General features: G+C 39.8%; 1 protein-coding gene across 2 annotated transcripts in view; it reads left to right on the forward strand.

The window, feature by feature from the left end:
* Window positions 1–11,260: 11,260 nt before the first annotated feature.
* Window positions 11,261–21,250, forward strand: part of lzts1 (leucine zipper, putative tumor suppressor 1) — a 48,153-nt gene continuing 38,163 nt past the window's right edge. For both annotated transcript variants that reach the window (XM_036578203.1, XM_036578205.1), the window contains exon 1: window positions 11,261–11,461. The gene's annotated coding sequence lies outside the window, so the exon portion shown is untranslated. The remainder of the gene's footprint in view (window positions 11,462–21,250) is intronic.

Here is a 21,250-nt window from a genome sequence, read left to right on the forward strand (position 1 = left end):
AGGGGTCTCTAACTTTTGCACAGCACCGTATAGTGGACCTATAAGGTAGGTGGAGCTCATAAAGTGGACAGTGAGTGGAAGCAGGTAGGTGTTTCTAATATAGTGGCCAGTGAGCGTATACACTGTAAAGCAATAGTGCATGTTGAGCACATCCTCCAACACTAATAGCCCACATTTAAATGCACAGCAGTCTAGACTTCGGCTCAGTATAGCTGTCTACTGTTAATAACAGTATCAGAGCACGTGTGGTTTACGGTTTGGCTTCTCTGAGCAGACTTTCTGGAGAAAAAGCTACGCAGACCTACTCTGACAAAACACGAGCAGCACCGGCAGAAGATTCAGACTTCAAGCAGCGTAAAAGGAGCAGTGAAAAAACAGTGTTTACAGGAAAAAGCTGTGAACAAGCTGTAGATTTTCCAGCGCTACACGCTAAGCCCCAGCGCTCTGAGAGAAAAGACGCTGCCTTTCTGCTCTAACAGCACCAAAACCACTCCACACTCTTTAAAGGCAGCGTTTGTTGGGAAATTCGTTTACATATTTCCTACAAACGCAGCCAAAACAAGTTCAGTGTCTGAACTGCAGCTTTTTCAGTTTCACACTGGAGCTATGAGGCTAATTAGCCTGGTGCTAACTGCATGCCTAACTCTGCGTTCACATCTGCAGGCCATAAAGAGCCACAAGACCAGTCATTTCCTTTGGGAGGAGGAGATTCGTAGCTGTGATTTGATTTGTGGTTTAGGAGCCGTGAAGGCCTACCAGGAGCGTTTTGGCTATAATTTATAATATATTCCAATTTTATTTACCAACTTTATTTTTGCAGTGTATGAAAATGGCCAAAAATGTATTTGTTGAACATATTTTTACAATGTATTTATTTCTATTTGTTATGTTTTTTTTTTCAATTTTACGTAGTTTTAATAAAGCTTACAGAAATGGCTAAATATAGATAAACTGAATGACCAGTGCTGACTTTACATTAACCATGTACGTCTGCAGTCAGACTCTCACACACAATGTATTTCACATAAACAAGATATCAGATCAAACTTGGGAATGATTCAGGTGTTTTTATTTATTAATTTAGTGCTGGGCTGCATAGAAAGCTTAAAAACTTTCATTTTTATTTCTGCATAATTAAGTGGTTAAGATGTAAACAGTCGTTCAGAGTGGTTTGGTGTGAAACGCTCCGTTCTAGAGCCAGAGTTGTTCACAGTGGTGGTGATAGGATAATCCACTTCGAAAAGCTCCCACACAGAAAGTTATTACAGAGCTCATTTGTGGTCACTACTTCTGTGGTCAGACTGATTGACCTGATTTAGACCTGCTATTATGATCGAGAGGTGATGATGCATGGTGGCCATAAGGGGGCGATATTTCATCATTTCTTCTCTACAGCTTCATTACAGGACAAGAAGCTTTTACATGTCACTGCTGATGGCAAACGCAGGCAATTATCACTTCACCAGATTTCACAGCATTTAAATTCAGCTGTTTACACCTCCAGAGCAGGACTGTGTTCACACTCTGAGTGATGCGGTGGTTTGACAAAAATATGGCAAACATTTTCCCCTTACCGAAAATGCAGTTTATCAGCCAAAGCATTTTTACTTTTGCACTGGATCAATAAATCTACTTAATGTAAAATAGTTACTGAATTATTCATAGTAATTACTTTATAAATCACAGTAGGTACTAAATAACTTAGTACATATTGAATATTTTATAGTAAATACTGAATATTTTTAGTGTACACTGAATAAATTTAGCAGCTAATAATCATAGTACAAAGTTAATACTGAATAATTAATAGTAGTTCCTAATATTTTATTTGTGGTTACTGAGTAATTCATAATACATACTAAATAGCACTAGTGCATAATAACAATTGTAGTTGCCAGAAGTATTCTTAGTAGATACTGAATAATTTATAGTAGATGCTGAATAATTCATAGTAAATACTGAATAATTCATAGTAGATGCTAAATAATTCATAGTAGATACTGAATAATTCATAGTAGTTACTGAATAATTCATAGTAGATGCTGAATAATTCATAGTAGAGGCTAAATAATTCTTAGTAGATACTGAATAATTCATAGTAGATACTGAATAATTCATAGTAGTTACTGAATAATTCATAGTAGAGGCTAAATAATTCATAGTAGAGGCTAAATAATTCTTAGTAGATACTGAATAATTCATAGTAAATACTGAATAATTCATAGTAAATAATTGCTGAATAATTTGTAGTATATGGTAAATAGTTTATAGCAGTAATTAGTTCTTAAGATTAATATCAGACAAACAAACCTGTGAATTAAGAGTTTATAATCACAGTTTGCTTTTGTGCTTTTGGTCTGTAGTGCAGACACTCACTGCTGAAATGGAGGCCTGAGATAGTTGTGCTGAGAGTGGAGTATTGATTTTCTCTCCTCTATCACTGTTTTCTTTCCTGGAGCTGTGGAGCTCCTGCGAGTGTGGAGATCATGTGGAGGTCAGTGGGTTTGGAGTGTGTGCCATCCTTATCTGACCTGTGGGTCTCTTTGCCCCCAGGTAAAGGGATGGATTAGTCAGGAATCACATGTACACAGCTTTCCCCTCACCCCACCAAATACCCCACCAATTAGCATGGCGCTAACTGCATAGCTAATTCAGCAGACCATGTGGAGTTGATAAATAGTCTCAAACAGACTCACCTGTGTGTTTGTGAATGTAAATGGAGTTCTGCTCTGTTTGGATGAGCTTCTCGTCTTCGGCTTGGAGATCTTTATCCATCATTTTCGTATTAGCGTGATTAGATGATGGACAGATCGCTGGCTGAGTTTACAGAGCTGCTCACATTCACATTTAGAGTCACACAGGCTGCATACACATGCTAATTATATACACCAATAATCTATATAGAGGAAACATATGCTTTAAATGCATCACACAACCACAAATAGTAACCACATTGTACAGCATTAACCCAACACTGTATGCTATTAACATGGGCTAAAGTACATTAGCATAGCTAAAAACAGTAGCAACAGCCAGAAGGCCTGAATTTTGTCTGTACTTTAGTTGATGACTATAGATAACACACACACAACTTTTCCATATTTACCCATTTATTCATTAATAATAAATCACTCTCGTCTGCCACCAATAGCAGAACACAGCCGTTATTCCTGCTGGAGACTCCGTCTTTCACCTCTCACCACTTGTTTTGTTGTGATTGCCTTTACTTTCTCATTCTTCACTGCAATGCTGAATGTACAGGGTGATTCAAAAAGATTAATCTGATTTCAAAGCACCATATTTTTACAACCGTGAGGCGCTTAGGAACCAATCACAATCCAATTGAAAGAGGGGGTCATAGAGTTTCTGACCGTCAGTGGAAGATGGCTCCCTTCAGTCTGAGAGGAGATGAGACCCCTGAGCAGAAAGCGTTCTGCGTTCTCCACTTCAATAAGAGTGAATCCGTCATAACTGTGCAGTGTGATTTTTGTGGGCAGTGAAGCTCCAACAGCTCAGAGCGTTCGTCGTTGGTTCCACAACACTGGATGATCTCCGAAATCGCACTGAAAGAGCCGTGAGTGCAGCGACACCCGACATGCTCAATCCAGTATGGGATGAGTTTGACTATGGCATTGATGTTGTACTGCTACAGCCTTAATGGAAACATTCATGGTTGTGACATCATAGCCAAGATTAATTCAAAACAGGCTGCTTAGTTTAGCCTACACTGCAAAAAATGATATATTCTCAAGTGAAATGATCTTAAATCTAGTCAATATATCTAATATTTCCCTTTTTGAGATGGTTGTGCACTTATGATAAGATTATCCAGTTTATTTCTAGTCATTATTTACTTGTTTTAAGTAAATTTATGAAGTAAATTTATTTCACTATGACGGCAGAGAGTTTTGCTGGTTTCAAGCTCATTTCTTACAATAAGCAAAATTATCTGCCAATATAGTGAGATCATTTTACTTAATAGAATCCCTTAAAACAAGTAAAAAGTGTCCATAAATGAGGTAAATAGTCTTAAATTAAGCATTCAACAATCTCAACAGGAGAAATATTATTTTTACTTATTGACGATGTTTAAGATAATTTTACTTGACGAGACAGTCAAGTTGCAGTGTATATGGGCTGCTTGGACTGGGGAGTGAGCTGCATGGTTTAAAACTCAAAACAGCGTTTGCATGTTATAATAAAATTCAGTTTTCCGCTGTATAGGACTGTTTGTAAACCCAAAGGATAGAGATCCAGAGCTGGTTTTGGATCTGAGGGGCCTCCGATGACCTCTCACTCAGCACACACTCGCTGGGGTCAGAGGGGGACGAGGCCAGGGGCGTATTTACAAAGCAGCAAGGAGGGGTTAAAGGTCACTGCCCTTCTCCCACAGAACCAAAGCTTAAACAGAGAGAATGACGGAGAGGCACAGCAATGTTTAGGGGCAGCCTCGAGAAACTTCAGCACCATGTCAGACACCCCTGTTCACTTTCAGAGCCCCATTCACTGCCCAGTTAACCCCTTAAAATCCCAGGCTGATTACACACTAAGGCTTATTATTCAGTAAACGGCACCAAATACAGAGGAGATGGTTGGAGAATGTTTGATATCCTGAGGGGATCACATCCCTTCAAACACCACAGAAGATGATTGATCCAGGACATCAAACAGGGTCCTGATGGCCCCAAAGATGGTGAAAGTCATCATATCTTCAGTCTTCATATCAGAACGCGGTGTTTATTGATTGGGTGATCGGCTATTAACACATCCAAATCCTTTCTGATTTAGACAAACCTGAAGTTGGCTCACTATTTGCCAGTTTCTTGTTCAAATTTTCCTGTTCCACCTTAAATGGTGCCTGAGTGGGCAGTGGCCTGAGGCCCCTAGTTGATTTCCTACAACCCCATTTTAAGAAAAGTTGGATGCTGTGAAAAATTTAAATAAAAGCAAAATGTAATGATGTGCAAATCATTTAACCCCTATATTTAATTGAAAGCACTACAAAGACAACAAATCAAATGTTGAAACTGAGAAATTTTATTGGTTTTTTTTAAATATATGCCCATTTTGAATTTAATGGCAACAGCATGTTCCAGAGAAGTTGGGACGGGGGGCAACAAAAAGCTGGTAAAGTTGTGTAATGAAACACTGCATGAGCAAATAGTGCAACAATTCAAGAATAACGTTTCTCGGCATAAAACAGCAAAGAACTTTTGTTTTTCATCATCTACGGTACAAAATAACATTAAAAGATTCAGAGAATCTGGAGAAATCTCTGTATGTAAGAGTCGAGGCCAAAAACCAGTATTTGCTGGCCGTGATCTTTGGGCCCTCAGGCAGCACTGCATTAAAAACAGACATGATTCTGTAGTGGAAATCACTGCATGGGCTCAGAAACACTTCTGAAAACCACTGACTGTGAAAAAAGTTCAGCACTGCATCCACAAATGCAAGTTAAAACTCTAAAACGCAAAGAAGGAACCAGATATAAACAGGGTCCAGAAACGCTGTCACCTTCTCTGGGCCTGAGCTCATTTAAAATGGACTGAGGGGAAGTGGAAAAGTGTCCTGTGGTCTGACAAAATTTATATATTTTTTTGGAAATCATGGACGCTGGGTCCTCCAGGCTAAAGACCACTCAGCTTGTTATCAGTGCACAGATCAAAAGCCAGTATTCATGATGGTATAGGGGGGCATTAGTGCACATGGCATGGGTGATGTGCACATCTGTGAAGGGACCATTAATGCTGAACTATATATACATGTTTTGGCAACATGTGCTGCCATCCAGACGACATTTTTTTCAGGGAAGGCCTTGATTACTTCTGTAAGACAATGACAAACCACATTCTGCATGTATTACAACAGCATTGCTCCGTATTAAAAGAGTCCAGGTGCTAAACTGACCTGCTTGCAGTCCAGACCTGTCAGCACTGAAAACATTTGGCGCATTATAAAATGAAAATGAGCAAGCAAGTCAATATCAAAGCATTTATATTGCGTTTAAACACACAGTTAACCTTGATAACAGAGTTACAGGAAAGAAATATTTAATTTGATTATTTTAATTTAAAAATATCTGAATGCAGAACTGCAAGAAGAGTTATTATAGGGCTAGTATGAGTTTGGATATGCATATATTTGAATAACCACACCCATCATTAGTGTGCAGACCCTGTGGTGTCAATACACTGTGAGTAAAGGCGTGTTTCAGTGATGAGCAGCAGAGTAAGCTCCACCAGGTCAGAGAGAGAGAGAGACAGAGAGATAGAGAGAGAGAGAGACAGAGAGAGAGAGAGACAGGGAGAGAGAGAGACAGAGAGAGACAGATTATATATATATAGAGAGAGAGAGCGAGATAGAGAGATAGAGAGAAAGAGAGAGAGAAACAGAGAGAGACAGGACAGGGGAAGAGAGAGAGAAAGAAAGACAGACAGAGAGAGAGAGAGAAAGAGAGAAAGAGTGAGTGAGAGAGAGAGAGAGAGACAGACAGAGAGAGAGAGACAGAGACAGAGAGAGACAGATTATATATAGAGAGAGAGAAATAGAGAGAGAGAGAGAGAGAGAGACAGAGAAAGATAGAGAGAGAGACAGAGAGAGAGAGAGAGAGAGAGAGAGAGAGAGAGAGAGAAAGGAGAGCTGGAGGTGTTACAGAAGTTTGTGTTACAAAGGTGACTTGCGCACCATCTGGAGGGAACCGGTGCTCTGATTGATGGTGCTCTTTGTTTAAAAGTCCAGGTGCTGCAGGTTTATTCTCAGGTTTAGCCTCGTACACACAAACACACAGAGACACAGCCACCTTTTCAGAGACGTCTGAGTTCGTCATCATTTCATAACTGATCACAGGCGACGCTGATGTTGTAACAAAGCGTACTTGAGTAACTCTACAGGCCTCAACATGAGCCCAGTCTGAAATGAATGCCCTCCATCAGCCATTCACAGCAGAGCTGCCAGCACCGCAGAACAAAGACACAAACAGAACATCCTCAACACGTTCTTATAGGTGTGGATGGTGAACGCCTTTAATGCTCCACTCTTCAATGGTTCTTCAAGGGTTCTTTAGTAAAGACACTGATATATAGAACCATGAACACTCAAAGTACCCTTTGTATGCTTAACTGGTTCTTTGCAGGGTGAAATGGTTCTTCAGACTAATGAAGAATGTGTTGTAGATTGTTGTAAATAGCAGCAAAAAGCTTGAAGAATCATTTTCAAAAGGGTTCTGTATAGAACCATGTACAACACCATCAATCTGAAGAACCATTTCATAATGTAAACCCCGCTTTAATCATCCAAATGGTTCTTTAAGTGTTCATGGTTCTGTATAGGAACTTTGTCTTTACTCACGAACTCTTGAAGAACCATCTTTGGAGTGTGGAGTAAACTGCCCCACTGTCTCTGCTGCGGGTTTCCCACCCTGTGATTTACTGTTTGAGGAACATGTGCAGTGTTTTCTGAGCAGCTTAGGTGCCCTGGTAGATCAGATGAGTTAAATTATGAAAATTATAAAAATATAATGCTACATCGTTTTCCAAAGGCGTTTATGGCTCTTCTGTAACAGTGGAAAACATCTCAATTTTTAATATTGTCACTGTCCAAAGAAAAACTTTTAATGTAAGTCAATGTAAAGAGATTTTATTCCAAGCAATTGTGTAGCATTTCTATTGGTCCATTCATCATGAAATTTTACAGGACAGCTGCTGAGTTAAGACAAGTCGTGGCCACGACATAATTTAGGATCTTGTTCTCACACCTTAATAAGTCATAGCCATGACATAATTATCTTGTTCCCACACCTTACTAAGTCATGGCCACACATTATTTTTATTTATACAGGATGTCACCAGCGGGGCTCCATACCATCACAAAAAAATAGAGATTCTTTTTTTTCTTTCTTTTGGACAACAACGACAGGTAAAGCTTGTGGGCGTGGCTTTTAAAAAAATCGCTTGCAGTCTAAAGTTCCCCCAGCAGGGAGCACAGTAAGCATGCAAGTCACTGTGAACCCACACCAGAAGGAGCTCATGAATACATGTGTTTGCAGTAACATCTGTTAAAGCAGCTTAATATATTTTTTGTCTAATGTTATTAAATTATTGTTTATTTCTGTGAAAGATTGTAAAACATTAAAACTCACATTTTTGTTCTGTTAATTTACTGAATTATTTTGTAATGCAGCCAAACAAAAAATCTACAGTGTATATCCCTCCAGAAAAATATATTATTTGTATAAATTTGTTCTGTGTATTTTTGTCATCCAATTTTGAGACCTTACTATAGTCACTGTCTCTATTTATTGTTATTGCTGCTGATATTTTTCTACGGCAACACATGTTTGAGCAAGTTTAGTGTTTGTCTTGCTAATGGATCAAACGTCTGCTTCATATACTGGACACCTCATGGCATATCATCACTGTCCAAATAGTGACTTTAGAGGAGAAGTGATTTTGTAGCATTTCTATTGGTGCATTTCTCAGGAACTGTTCAGGTAAAGGACAGCTGCTTTGCTATGTCAAAAACTAAAAATTGACAAAAATGGAAATACATTTTTTTTGGGGCAGCAATGATGTGTGTAATGACTTTGAACTGGACTGAAGTGCTGAGGTGGCCACATGCTCGAGATGTCCCATTACACTGAGCTGGTATCCATCCTCTCTGAAGGACACTGCTGCTAGGAAAGCATACAGACAGTGCAGCAGTCCTTTCTGGAGGTCAGACTGCTAATAGATGACAGTGTGTCCAGACTAGAGTGGCCCCATTATGAAGCGGCTCCTGGGAGGCTGAGTATCATCTCACTTTACCGCCAATACAAAGAAACTGGGTGACTCCAAGGGCAAAGACACCATGTTTAGTCAGCTGTGGAGAGGCTGAATAATGACACTGATTCTTAACTGTTATTTCTGTTATGACAGGTTTATTTACTCTGTTTCTGTTTCTTTCAGTTCTCATTTTATGCTGGATCTGCATGGAGGACCAAAAAAAAAGTTTCGCTTTCAATGATTAGGTTAAAGCAACACTATGTAAGATTTGGGGATTTGGAGCCCTCTCTGGTGGAAATGTGTAATTGCACGCAATGTGTCAAACAACATTTTGCAACATCAGTTGTGCCTCAGACCCCCACAAATTGATGAATCTGACTTTTGCGAGTGCATTGGAAGACAATTCGAAGAGAACTCAGTCTAAACTTGGTGAAGGATGCAACTTCTGTGTGGATGTGAGTGAATCATCTACTATTGTCATCATCATCAGTGATGATCATAATGATTTTGAGACCATTTGAGGCCTAAACATTGAGCTGGACCTTCTTTTTGAGTCTGTGTGTGACGTTAATACATAAAAATATAAGACATAGTCCGAAAAAGTCCTACCAAACTTGTCACAGTGACACACTGACTTTTAAATGATTATTTCACGCTTTACGGGGTGACTCGCAGCAGCACACACTCACCATATTTTGTGAATTCTTTTCTCTATAAACTCTTTCAGATTTAACAAAAATACTACATAGTGCTGCTTTAAATCAGATGAGTAGCACTAGCACAGATACTTCCAGTTTCTGAGATACACTTACATTAAACAAGACTAATAAACGCCTAAAATTATTTTCTAAAAAAATGAAAGTGAAACTTGTAAACATGCAGTCTACTTTACCTAAAACTTGACCTGAAATAGTTTCTTAAAGCACATTATTAGCTAAATAGCTACCCACATAGCGAGAGGATAGTGGGTCACTGTTGGAGCACTGATGGCAAAGCTGGCGGCCCACTGGCTTTTCCACAGCGTCTTCCAGACGGCCCCCTGGTGGTTAAGCTGTGTATTAGCGTAGTGCTACTTTTCATCACTTAGGGCCAGTCCCATCTCACCCCTACCACTGAGCCCTTAGCCCTCTGTTTGCATGTTCATGTCTAGGGGTAGGGTGTCCTGATTCTTGTTGAGATAGAGGGGGAGGGTGAAGTGTTAGAGCTACATGACCCTCCAAACAGAGACTCCAAACAGAGTGTTATGAAAAAAAGAAAAAAACCAACAGGATAGAGAACAAGAGACCAAAGAAACCCACAAATGTGAGAATTTTCTCCGTTAAAAAATTACGATAATCATTGTTTTATCTTTGTTTAATGTCATTTCAGTGTATTATGGTCGTTTTCTTCATAACAAGCATAAAAAAATCGCTAATAGTATGCTAATGTCTCGGTAGCTAGCTAGCTAACTTTCCCGTTCCACCTTAAATAGTCCAGCAGTTCTGACGCCTGAAGTGCCAGAATGTAACTGCTGCACCATTTAAGGTGGAACAGGAAAATTCAAACAAGAAGCTGGTGAATATCTGACTTCACAGTTTGTGTTGGTCATCCTCCAGTCCTTCATCAGTGGTCACAGGACGCTGTCGGCTGGATATTTTTGGTTGGTGGACGATTCTCAGTCCAGCAGTGACACTGAGGTGTTTAAAAACTCCAGCAGCACTGCTGTGTCTGATCCACTCAGACCAGCGCAACACACACTAACACACCACCACCACGTCAGTGTTACTGCAGTGCTGAGAATGATCCACCACCCAAATAGTACCTGCTCTGTGAGGGTCCATGGGGGTCCTGACCACTGAAGAACAGGGTAAAAGGGGGCTAACAAAGTATCAGAGAAACAGATGGACTACAGTCTGTAACTGTAGAACTACAAAGTGCACCTATATAGTAAGTGTAGCTGATAAAATGGACACTGAGTGTAGAAATAAGGAGGTGGGCTTAATGAAGTGGTCAGTGAGTGTATATGCAGGGTACTTATATAAAGCTACGTAACATATATGTGCATATATTTTGAAATATATGCCTGACCCTGTATGATATATGTGCAAATATGGCCATATATCAGATTCCCATATGGTCTAGCTTATTAGCTATTTTATGTGATTACATAATTTAATATAATACATTCTGCATAGTAGCCTATTAGCAGCAATAGCAACAGCAGAAAGGATTTTAATGCATTAATCTTCTCAAAACTATCATAAAACAGTGTCTCAGTCATCAGGCAGTGAATTCATAACCATTTCATGTAGTAACTTTCTGGAGGAGGTGGACGTCTGGTTCCTATCACCACCACTGTGAACTATTCTGACTCGGTATGTTTCTTTTCATATCTTAACCAAGGTAGAAATTTTGAAATTTTAGTGGAATTCCCCTTTAAATGAGCTTTTATGTTCAGATTTTGTCATGTATCATAACATAGGAGAGACAGAAGAACAGAGAGAGTGACAGAGAGAGTGGGAGAGCAGGAGACAGGCAGACGGAGCAGACGGGAGGAGGGCGTGTGCTAAAGGAGAGGAAAGAGAGAGGTAGAGTGAGGGAGTGAAGCCGGGCGAGAGGGAGAGGAGGATTGAGAAACTCTACACACGTAGAGAAAAGAAGCCACGCTGAGACTCCGTATTCGACTAAACAGCCCAGATCAGAGAGAGAAACTACAGTGAGAGGTAAAAATGCTCGAATATACTTTATCATCTGTGATGTTGGCTTTGGTGAGAGTGACTGTTGTGCTTTTGCCTTATATAGAAAAATACTGTTAATCAAAATTACACCTGCATTCAGGTTACAGTAGCGTGTTGGATGTTATTCAGTACTGATTATACCGTTCGTTGTCCTCTCACAATAAAACCTGCTTACATTGTTATACATTATATGTATAAAAAAAGAAATTTATTCATGTCTTTTATTTTTTCAGATGATTGTAAAACACTAGTTGTGCTTTGTATCAAAATTATATGATAACTGAACCAACAGAAACAGACAAAATGTCTAATGATATATATATATATATATATATATATATATATATATATATATATATATATATATATATATTGCTGCTGTCAGAAGAAAACCTTGTATCATTTTTCAGTTTTTGACATAGTTCGAAAATGCCTGTCGCCCTTTAAACTGTGTGTACATTTTATGAAGAATGGATCAAAAGTAATGACCCATAATGACTTGGAAAATATTCTGGTTCCATTGACTTACATTAAAAGTAATTTTAGAGATACAAGGTTTTGTTATTTTATATATATATATATATATATATATATATATATACATATATATATATATATGCATATATTGCTGTTGTGAAACAAAACCTCGTATCTCCAAAATGGCAACTTTACAGGAGAAGGAAAAAACCTACTTCACTTTTAATGTAAGTCAATGGAACCAGAATATTTTCCAAGTCATTATGGGTCATTACTTTCAGTGCATTCTTCATAAAATGTACACACAGTGTAAAGGGCAACAAGCATTTTCAAACTATGTCAAAAACTGAAAAATGAAAAAAATGGAGATAAAAGGGTTTTCTTCCAACAGCAGCGGATTTAACTTACAGGACTTTCTTAACAGTAAGTTAATGCACCAAGTCATAATTCTAAGTCATAAGTTGGATCATTTCTATTGGTCTGCTATGTATATAGGTCAATAGATAGATAGATAGATAGATAGATAGATAGATACATACATAGATACATAGATACATACATACACATACACATATATACATACATACATCATTTCAAAATGTCATGACGAACAGACCAATAGATATGATCCAAATTGACCTAGAATTATGACTTGGTGCATTAACTTAATGTTAAGCTAAGAAAGTTTTTCCTTTCCTTTCATTTTTGGGGAAACTAGGTTTTGTTCAGATTTTATATATATAAATAAATATGTTTATTTATTTATTTCTATATAAAGTCTTAAATAATACTATACATAATGTAAGATTATTCGAATTTTACAGCGCATACAGCAACAAACACGACTCCTACAGACATTTTTCATCCTTGTGATTTCTAAACATTTGTAAGAGCTGCTGTCAAAGACTGAGTTAATAAATCTACCGCTGAGCTGTTTCAGTGGATTCTAGGTAAATAACACACCCACATTACAATCATTTATCAGTTCAGAGCATGTTTTCTGCCAGAATTCTGTACTTAAGCCAACCCTGTAATGTGGTGAAGCACCCGGTTGTGTTTCATAAGCATGTCTCGCCATGCCTGACAGAAACCTCCGCGGGTCCGCAGTAAAGATACTGTTGCAATGCAAACAGCATGAAGGAGAGGACATGCAGCGGCATGCACAGAGACGCGGGAGGAGAAACCAGGCCTGAAATAATGCCCTGTTCCAACCAAGGGTGGAGCTCTGTTTTCAGCAGCGTTGGGTGTAACTGGAGCCCCCCACACTCATACATGTGCTAATGCAGAGCGGTCTACATTAAGTTAGCGAGCTGCCTGCTTTCACATCCACAGAGAGCTGGCTTTAGACTTTACATTAGACTCTTAGATTCAATGCATATAGTGATGCATTCTATATGCATCCGTGGACGGTAGAATTAGATTTTGAGATTTAGATTTGAGATTATATTTCAGATTTAACTATAGCTAAAGGAGCTAGCTTAGCATCAGGGCAACAAAGTCAAGTCCTGAAAGACTGCAGGCCTGTTGTTCTGCGGCGGTTCACTGACTTACTGTTTCACTCTGTTTATTATTTTGAATAAGGTCTGATGTTCACTTCGGTGAGCTTTTAGCTAAAATCCTGTCACAACTTCAGCAATAATTAATAATTTATTATTTTTAATTTTGGCTATTGCTGTCATTTTCTAAATGTAATGCTTTCATCATTGTACTGAGTTTACCTTAGTAGCACCTTGAGATTTGTACCTAAATGAAAGATGTATTATAAATAAATGCATTTTATTATTATTATTATGATGACAACAGCTAATGTTAACCCTAGCCAATGTTAGGCAAGTCAGTCGGCACATTTAATGGTTTCTCTGACAACACAGCTAGACTGTAACGTTATTGGTAGCACTAGTGTAAGTTAGAGCTAATCATTTCGGATGACTTACATCTCCTTTCTTCTTTTTCTGCTCTACAGTTTCAGAACATTTCAAAATAATAGTCTCCCTCTTAGAAAAAAAAACAGCATAGACCAGCATGGCTGGTCACCACCAAAATCAGCATAGCCCTGTTGCTGGAAGAAAACCTCATATGTCCAAAATGGTAACTTTGCAGGAGGAGGAAAAAACATACTTCACTTTTAATGTAAGTCAATGGAACCAGAATTTTTTCCAAGTCATTTTGGGTCGTTTTTTTTTGGTCCATTCATCATGACAATTTACACACGATGTAAAGAGCAACTGGCATTTTCGAATTATGTCAAAAACAGAAAAACGACAAAAATAGAGATACGAGGTTTTGTTCTGACAGCAGCGATATGTTGTGTTTTGATGCTGGTATGCTAAACCAGATCCAGACCAGAACTAGACCAGCATAAACCAACATAGACCAGCTTAGACCAGCATGAAACGCTTGCTGATCTGTGCTGTTTCTTTCAGTAGGGCTCTTTTCGGAAAATAGGTGAAAACAACTGCGACCAAAAAGCTGCATCAGCCATGTTAGCTGGAGATGTTGAAACAACTTGCTAACAGAAAACTCGTTAGCACATAAACATCAACACTCATCGTCAGCTGAGAGGCCATTGAAACTGAGCTACTGTGCCTCAGAAGCTCTTATTCTTCTACTCGGCCAGCGTTGTTGTTGTAGCTGTTTAGCGGAAGCGGCATAACCGAGCAACGAGTACCGCCAGCCGAAAACAGCAGAAATGTGAAAAGGGTCTTCGTCTCTGCACTTTTAGCATAAGCGTGTAAATGGGTGTGATGGAGTCAACGTTCTATACGCTGTTTCACTGTATTGTTTTCTACACTCAACTGCTGTGCTCAGCTAGGTGGTTAGCCTATAGGAGCTAGCACGGCTCAGCTATGATCCCACAGTCGTGAGGAGTAAAGGCTTATACACCTGTCTGATTTTTCAGGGGAAGGCCTTGATTATTTCAGCAAGACAATGTCAAACCACATTCTGCATGTATTACAGCAGCATCGCTCCATATTAAAAGAGTCTGGGTGCTAAACTGGATGCTGCATATGTTGCCAAAACATGTTTATACCATTCAGCATTAATGGTGCCTTCACAGATGTGCACGTCACCCATGCCATGTGCACTAATGCCCCCTATACCATCATGAATACTGGCTTTCGAACTGTGCACTGATAACAAGCTGAGTGGTCTTTAGCCCGGAGGACGCAGTGTCTATGATTTCCAAAAAGAATTTCAAATGTTGATTCGTCAGACCACAGGACACTTTTCCACTTCCCCTCAGTCCATTTTAAATGAGCTCAGGCCCAGAGAAGGTGGCAGCATTTCTGGATCCTGTTTATATCTGGTTCCTTCTTTGCATTTTAGAGTTTTAATTAGCATTTGTGGATGCAGTGATGAACTGTTTTCACAGACAGTGGTTTTCAGAAGTGTTTCTGAGCCCATGCAGTGATTTCCACTACAGAATCATGTCTGTTTTTAATGCAGTGCTGCCTGAGGGCCCAAAGATCACGGCCAGCTAATGCTGGTTTTTGGCCTCGTCCCTTACATACAGAGATTTCTCCAGATTCTCTGAGTCTTTTAATGTTATTATGTACCGTAGGTGATGAAAAACAAAAGTTCTTTGCTATTTTATGTTGAGAAATGTTATTCTTGAATTGTTGCACTATTTGATGGTGCAGTCTTTCACAGAGTGGTGAACCCCTCCTCATCTTTACTTCTGAAAGACTCCGCCTCTCTGAGATGCTCTTTATACCCAATCATGTTACTGACCTGTTGCCAATCAACCAGCAGGTGTTTTTTTGTTTTTTTTTCGCATTACACAACTTTACCAGCCTTTTTGAAAATGGCTCTATGTAGCACCAAAAAGCAATCTTTTGTTGTTATGATGTCAAGCTTGTCACAGCAGAAGACACTTTCTGGTGCTATATAGAACCATTTTCAACAAGGTTCTATAAAGAACCATATACACACACATTCTCCATCTATCTGAAGAACCATTCCACCATGCAAAGAACCATTTAAGCATGCAATCTAAATAGAACCAGTGCGTTTACTAAGGAACCGCTGAAGAACTTTTAAGTGTTGTCAATATCTCTAATATTTCTCATTATGAGACTGTTGTAAAAAAAAAACTGTAAGATAATTTCACTTATTTCTCAACATTTTTTCATGTTTTAAGCATTTTTATCTAGTTAAAGTGCTTTTATTCCACTGGCAGATGATTTGATTTGTTCATTCCTTAAAACTAGTACCGTAATCTGCCAGTGTAATTAAACATTTTTGCTAGATGCAAAGCAAAAATGTATAGAAATGGGTGAAATAATCTAACAATATTCTTACAACAATATAATAATGAGAAGTATTAGAGATACTAAAAACAATTAAGATGTTTATATAATTTTTGCAGTGTGGCTAAAGCATTAAAGATCTAGACATTAGTAAGATTGAAAAGTCAGTGTTGACACTCTGAAACGACCAAAGGCAGATCTCCAGAGCTCCTCCTCCTCCTGACCGTCTACCTGTGATGGACTGATGAGAGCAGACGGGCCCTGATTTTGTATTTTGCTGGTCTGTAAGCATCAGCAAACCTGAGGGATGGAAACAGAGTGAAATCCTGAAATAACTCGCTCGTGTGTCGCACAGAGCCTCGGAGGGGGTGTTTTCTGGACGAAAGTAGGTTATGGACTCTAACTCACTTCTCTCTGCAGAACTCGGTCTCTTATAAAAATGGACTAAAGTACAAAAGAGGGACGCTACCGCTGTGTTTAGCTAGGCTAATGTACTCTAGTCCATGTTTGTAGATAACAGTGAGTCATACAGTGTCAGAATCCACATAATTAAGACTATTAGAGACACTGAACGACTCCACGATTTTAGCGTGCAGCTAGCACCGTGCTAATTGGTGGGATAAAACACTTCCATTACTGGTTAGCTGCCCTTACAAAAAAGTCACATTAATTTCAGATGATAATAAAACACATGGTGTTTGCACACTTCACCTGTTAAAAACGTGACAAAATGAGTGATAAAGCATGTGATTATATGTCAACACATGTTTTTGCAGACTTCATGTGAAATATATCACTGTTGTTGGGAGAAAACCTCGTATCTCCAAAATGGTAACTTTACAGGAGAAGGAAAAAAGCATACTTAACTTTCAATGTAAGTCAATGAGCTCTAGTGTTAGCTCTAATGTTAGCTCTAGTTTTAGCTCTAGTGTTAGCTCTAATGTTAGCTCTAGTGAGAGCTCTAGTGTTAGCTCTAGTGTTAGCTCTAGTGTTAGCTCTAATGTTAGCTCTAGTGTTAGCTCTAGTGTTAGCTCTAATGTTAGCTCTAGTGAGAGCTCTAGTGTTAGCTCTAATGTTAGCTCTAGTGAGAGCTCTAGTGTTAGCTCTAATGTTAGCTCTAGTGTTAGCTCTAGTGTTAGCTCTAATGTTAGCTCTAGTGAGAGCTCTAGTGTTAGCTCTAATGTTAGCTCTAGTGAGAGCTCTAGTGTTAGCTCTAATGTTAGCTCTAATGTTAGCTCTAGTGAGAGCTCTAGTGTTAGCTCTAATGTTAGCTCTAGTTTTAGCTCTAGTGTTAGCTCTAAGTTAGCTCTAGTGAGAGCTCTAGTGTTAGCTCTAGTGTTAGCTCTAGTGTTAGCTCTAATGTTAGCTCTAGTGTTAGCTCTAGTGTTAGCTCTAATGTTAGCTCTAGTGAGAGCTCTAGTGTTAGCTCTAATGTTAGCTCTAGTGAGAGCTCTAGTGTTAGCTCTAATGTTAGCTCTAGTGTTAGCTCTAGTGTTAGCTCTAATGTTAGCTCTAGTGAGAGCTCTAGTGTTAGCTCTAATGTTAGCTCTAGTGAGAGCTCTAGTGTTAGCTCTAATGTTAGCTCTATGTTAGCTCTAGTGAGAGCTCTAGTGTTAGCTCTAATGTTAGCTCTAATGTTAGCTCTAGTGAGAGCTCTAGTGTTAGCTCTAATGTTAGCTCTAATGTTAGCTCTAGTGAGAGCTCTAGTGTTAGCTCTAGTGTTAGCTCTGAAGTTAGCTCTAGTGAGAGCTCTAGTGTTAGCTCTAGTGTTAGCTCTGAAGTTAGCTCTAGTGAGAGCTCTAGTGTTAGCTCTAATGTTAGCTCTAGTGAGAGCTCTAGTGTTAGCTCTAATGTTAGCTCTAGTGAGAGCTCTAGTGTTAGCTTTAGTGTTAGCTCTGTGAGAGCTCTAGTGTTAGCTCTAATGTTAGCTCTAGTGAGAGCTCTAGTGTTAGCTCTAATGTTAGCTCTAGTGTTAGCTCTAATGTTAGCTCTAGTGTTAGCTCTAGTGAGAGCTCTAGTGTTAGCCCTAGTGTTAGCTCTAGTGAGAGCTCTAGTGTTGGCTCTAGTGTTAGATCTGATGTTAGCTCTGGTGTTAACTCTAGTGCAAGCTCTAGTGGTATATACACCTGCTTTGTTATTAGTTCTAGTGTTTTTAGCTCTGATGTTAGCTCTAGAATTAGCTGTGTTAGGTATAGTGTTAGCTGTGCTGTTAGCTCTAGTGTTAGCCGTTCACTACTTTTAGCTCTAGTTTTAGCTCTAGTGTTAGCTCTAATGTTAGCTCTAGTGAGAGCTCTAGTGTTAGCTCTAATGTTAGCTCTAGTGAGAGCTCTAGTGTTAGCTTTAGTGTTAGCTCTGTGAGAGCTCTAGTGTTAGCTCTAATGTTAGCTCTAGTGAGAGCTCTAGGGTTAGCTCTGAGGTTAGCTCTACTGAGAGCTCTAGTGTTAGTGCTAATGTCAGCTCTAGTGAGAGCTCTAGTGTTAGCTCTGAAGTTAGCTCTAGTGAGAGCTCTAGTGTTAGCTCTAATGTTAGCTCGTGTTAGCTCGTGTTAGTGCTAATGTTAGCTCTAGTTTTAGCTCTAGTGTTAGCTCTGACGTTAGCTCTAGTGAGAGCTCTAGTGTTAGCTCTAATGTTAGCTCTAGTGAGAGCTCTAGTGTTAGCTCTAATGTTAGCTCTAGTGTTAGCTCTAATGTTAGCTCTAGTGAGAGCTCTAGTGTTAGCTCTAATGTTAGCTCTAGTGTTAGCTCTAGTGTTAGCTCTAATGTTAGCTCTAGTGTTAGCTCTAGTGAGAGCTCTAGTGTTAGCTCTAGTGTTAGCTCTAGTGAGAGCTCTAGTGTTGGCTCTAGTGTTAGCTCTGATGTTAGCTCTGGTGTTAACTCTAGTGCAAGCTCTAGTGGTATATACACCTGCTTTGTTATTAGTTCTAGTGTTTTTAGCTCTGATGTTAGCTCTAGCATTAGCTGTGTTAGGTATAGTGTTAGCTCTGCTGTTAGCTCTAGTGTTAGCCGTTCACTACTTTTAGCTCTAGTTTTAGCTCTAGTGTTAGCTCTGGTGTTAGCTCTAGTGTTAGCTTTGTTGTTTGCTCTAGCGTTAGCCAGTTTGCTAGTGTTAGCATTAGGGTTAGCTCTAGTGTTTGCTCTGGTTTTAGCCATAATGCTACCTCTACTATTAGCTCTGGTGTTGTTACCTCTTGTGCTTGCTCTAGCATTGGCTACAGTGCTAGCAATAGCATTAGCTCTGGTATTAGGTCTAGTGTTAGCTCTGTTGTTAGCTCTAGTGGTATCTACACCTGCTTGAAAAAACTAGCATAGCTAATGACCAGCATATACAGTGCACTGTGCTCATGTTTTGGATGCTAGTATGCTGGTCAACCAGCATGACCATGCTAGGTGGCCAGCTAAAGTCAGAACCAGACAAGCAGGGATTTTCAGCGGAGCAGGGTTAACTCTGGTATTGATTGTTTTAAAGTTGCTTTGTGTCATTGCCAAGTTGCAAGCAATTCCCAAAATGTAACTAGTTGTTGCGTGTTAGTACTGAACACAGTGCAGAGATCCTGAACTGAGACTCAGGGAATCTCTCCTGTTGAGTGGGTGTTTCGGTGAGATCCTCTGTGGAATAGCTGAGCGATGACAGCGCTGGAGCGCGGTTTAGTATTCCTCACAGGTTTATCAGTGGATTTGTGGTGTGGGAGGGAGGAGCTGATGGCTCGACTCCAGGCTGACAGCTTTATCGCTGTGTATTAGCAAAGCAGCAGGTATTTTACAGTCCACTGAGCCGCAGGTTCAGACCCACTCTATAATCCGCCGACCTCTTCAGACTGAATGAATGAAAAGTGATTTGTCACATTACAGCCCTTTATTTCCCAGCGAATCACTGGAGACAGTAAACAGCTCACACTGCTCATCTCTCTCTCTCTCTTCATTTCTCTCTCTTTCTCTCTCTCTCTCTCCATCTCTCTTCTCTCTCTCTCTCTCTCTCTCTCTCTGTCTCTCACTCTCTCTGTCTCTCTCCATCTCTCTCTGTCTCTCTCTCTGTCTCTGTCTTCTGGCACAGTCTTTGATCTTTCCGTAGCCAAGATTTCCTGTGTCTGCCCGTCTCTATGGCCAGGTGGTGCTGACTGAGTCTGTACCTCGTCAAGGTGGACCTCAGTTTAGGGTCAGACAGTGTGGTCAGATAATCTGCTATGCTGTACTGACGTTTTAGGACCAAATAACACTGCATTTTACTCTGTGAGTCTGACTCGGTTTCCCAATAGGTGAGATAATTCTGTTTAAGCTGTGTGTAAGGTGTTAGTGTGTGTTAGTGTGTGTTAGTGAGGTGTTAGTGAGGTGTTAGTGTGTGTTAGTGAGGTGTTAGTGAGGTGTTAGTGTGTGTTAGTGGGGTGTTAGTGTGTGTTAGTGAGGTGTTAGTGTGTGTTAGTGAGGTGTTAGTGTGTGTTAGTGAGGTGTTAGTGAGGTGTTAGTGTGTGTTAGTGGGGTGTTAGTGTGTGTTAGTGGGGTGTTAGTGTGTGTTAGTGGGGTGTTAATCAGTGTTAGTGAGGTGTTTGTGAGTGTTAGTGGGGTGTTAGTCAGTGTTAGTGAGGTATTTGTGAGTGTTAGTGGGGTGTTAGTCAGTGTTAGTGAGGTGTTAGTGTGTGTTAGTGAGGTATTAGTGTGTGTTAGTGGGGTGTTAGCAGGGTGTTGGTGGGGTGTTAGTGAGGTGTTAGTGTGTGTTAGTGAGGTATTAGTGTGTGTTAGTGAGGTGTTAGTGAGGTGTTAGTGGGGTATTAGTGAGTGTTAGTGTGTGTTAGTGAGGTGTTAGCAGGGTGTTGGTGGGGTGTTAGTGAGTGTTAGTGTGTGTTAGTGAGGTGTTAGCAGGGTGTTGGTGGGGTGTTAGTGAGTGTTAGTGTGTGTTAGTGAGGTGTTAGCAGGGTGTTGGTGGGGTGTTAGTGAGGTGTTAGTGTGTGTTTGTGTTGAACTCTGCTTCAGGACCAGCTGAGTGAGGGGACTGTTGTCTTTGCTCAACTCTTGGTACTGCAGGGCTCTCTCTACCCTTCTCTCTCTCTCTCTCT

This window comes from Colossoma macropomum, unplaced genomic scaffold (genome assembly GCF_904425465.1).
Source record: "Colossoma macropomum unplaced genomic scaffold, Colossoma_macropomum, whole genome shotgun sequence".
In the NCBI taxonomy this organism is placed as follows: Eukaryota; Metazoa; Chordata; class Actinopteri; order Characiformes; family Serrasalmidae; genus Colossoma; species Colossoma macropomum.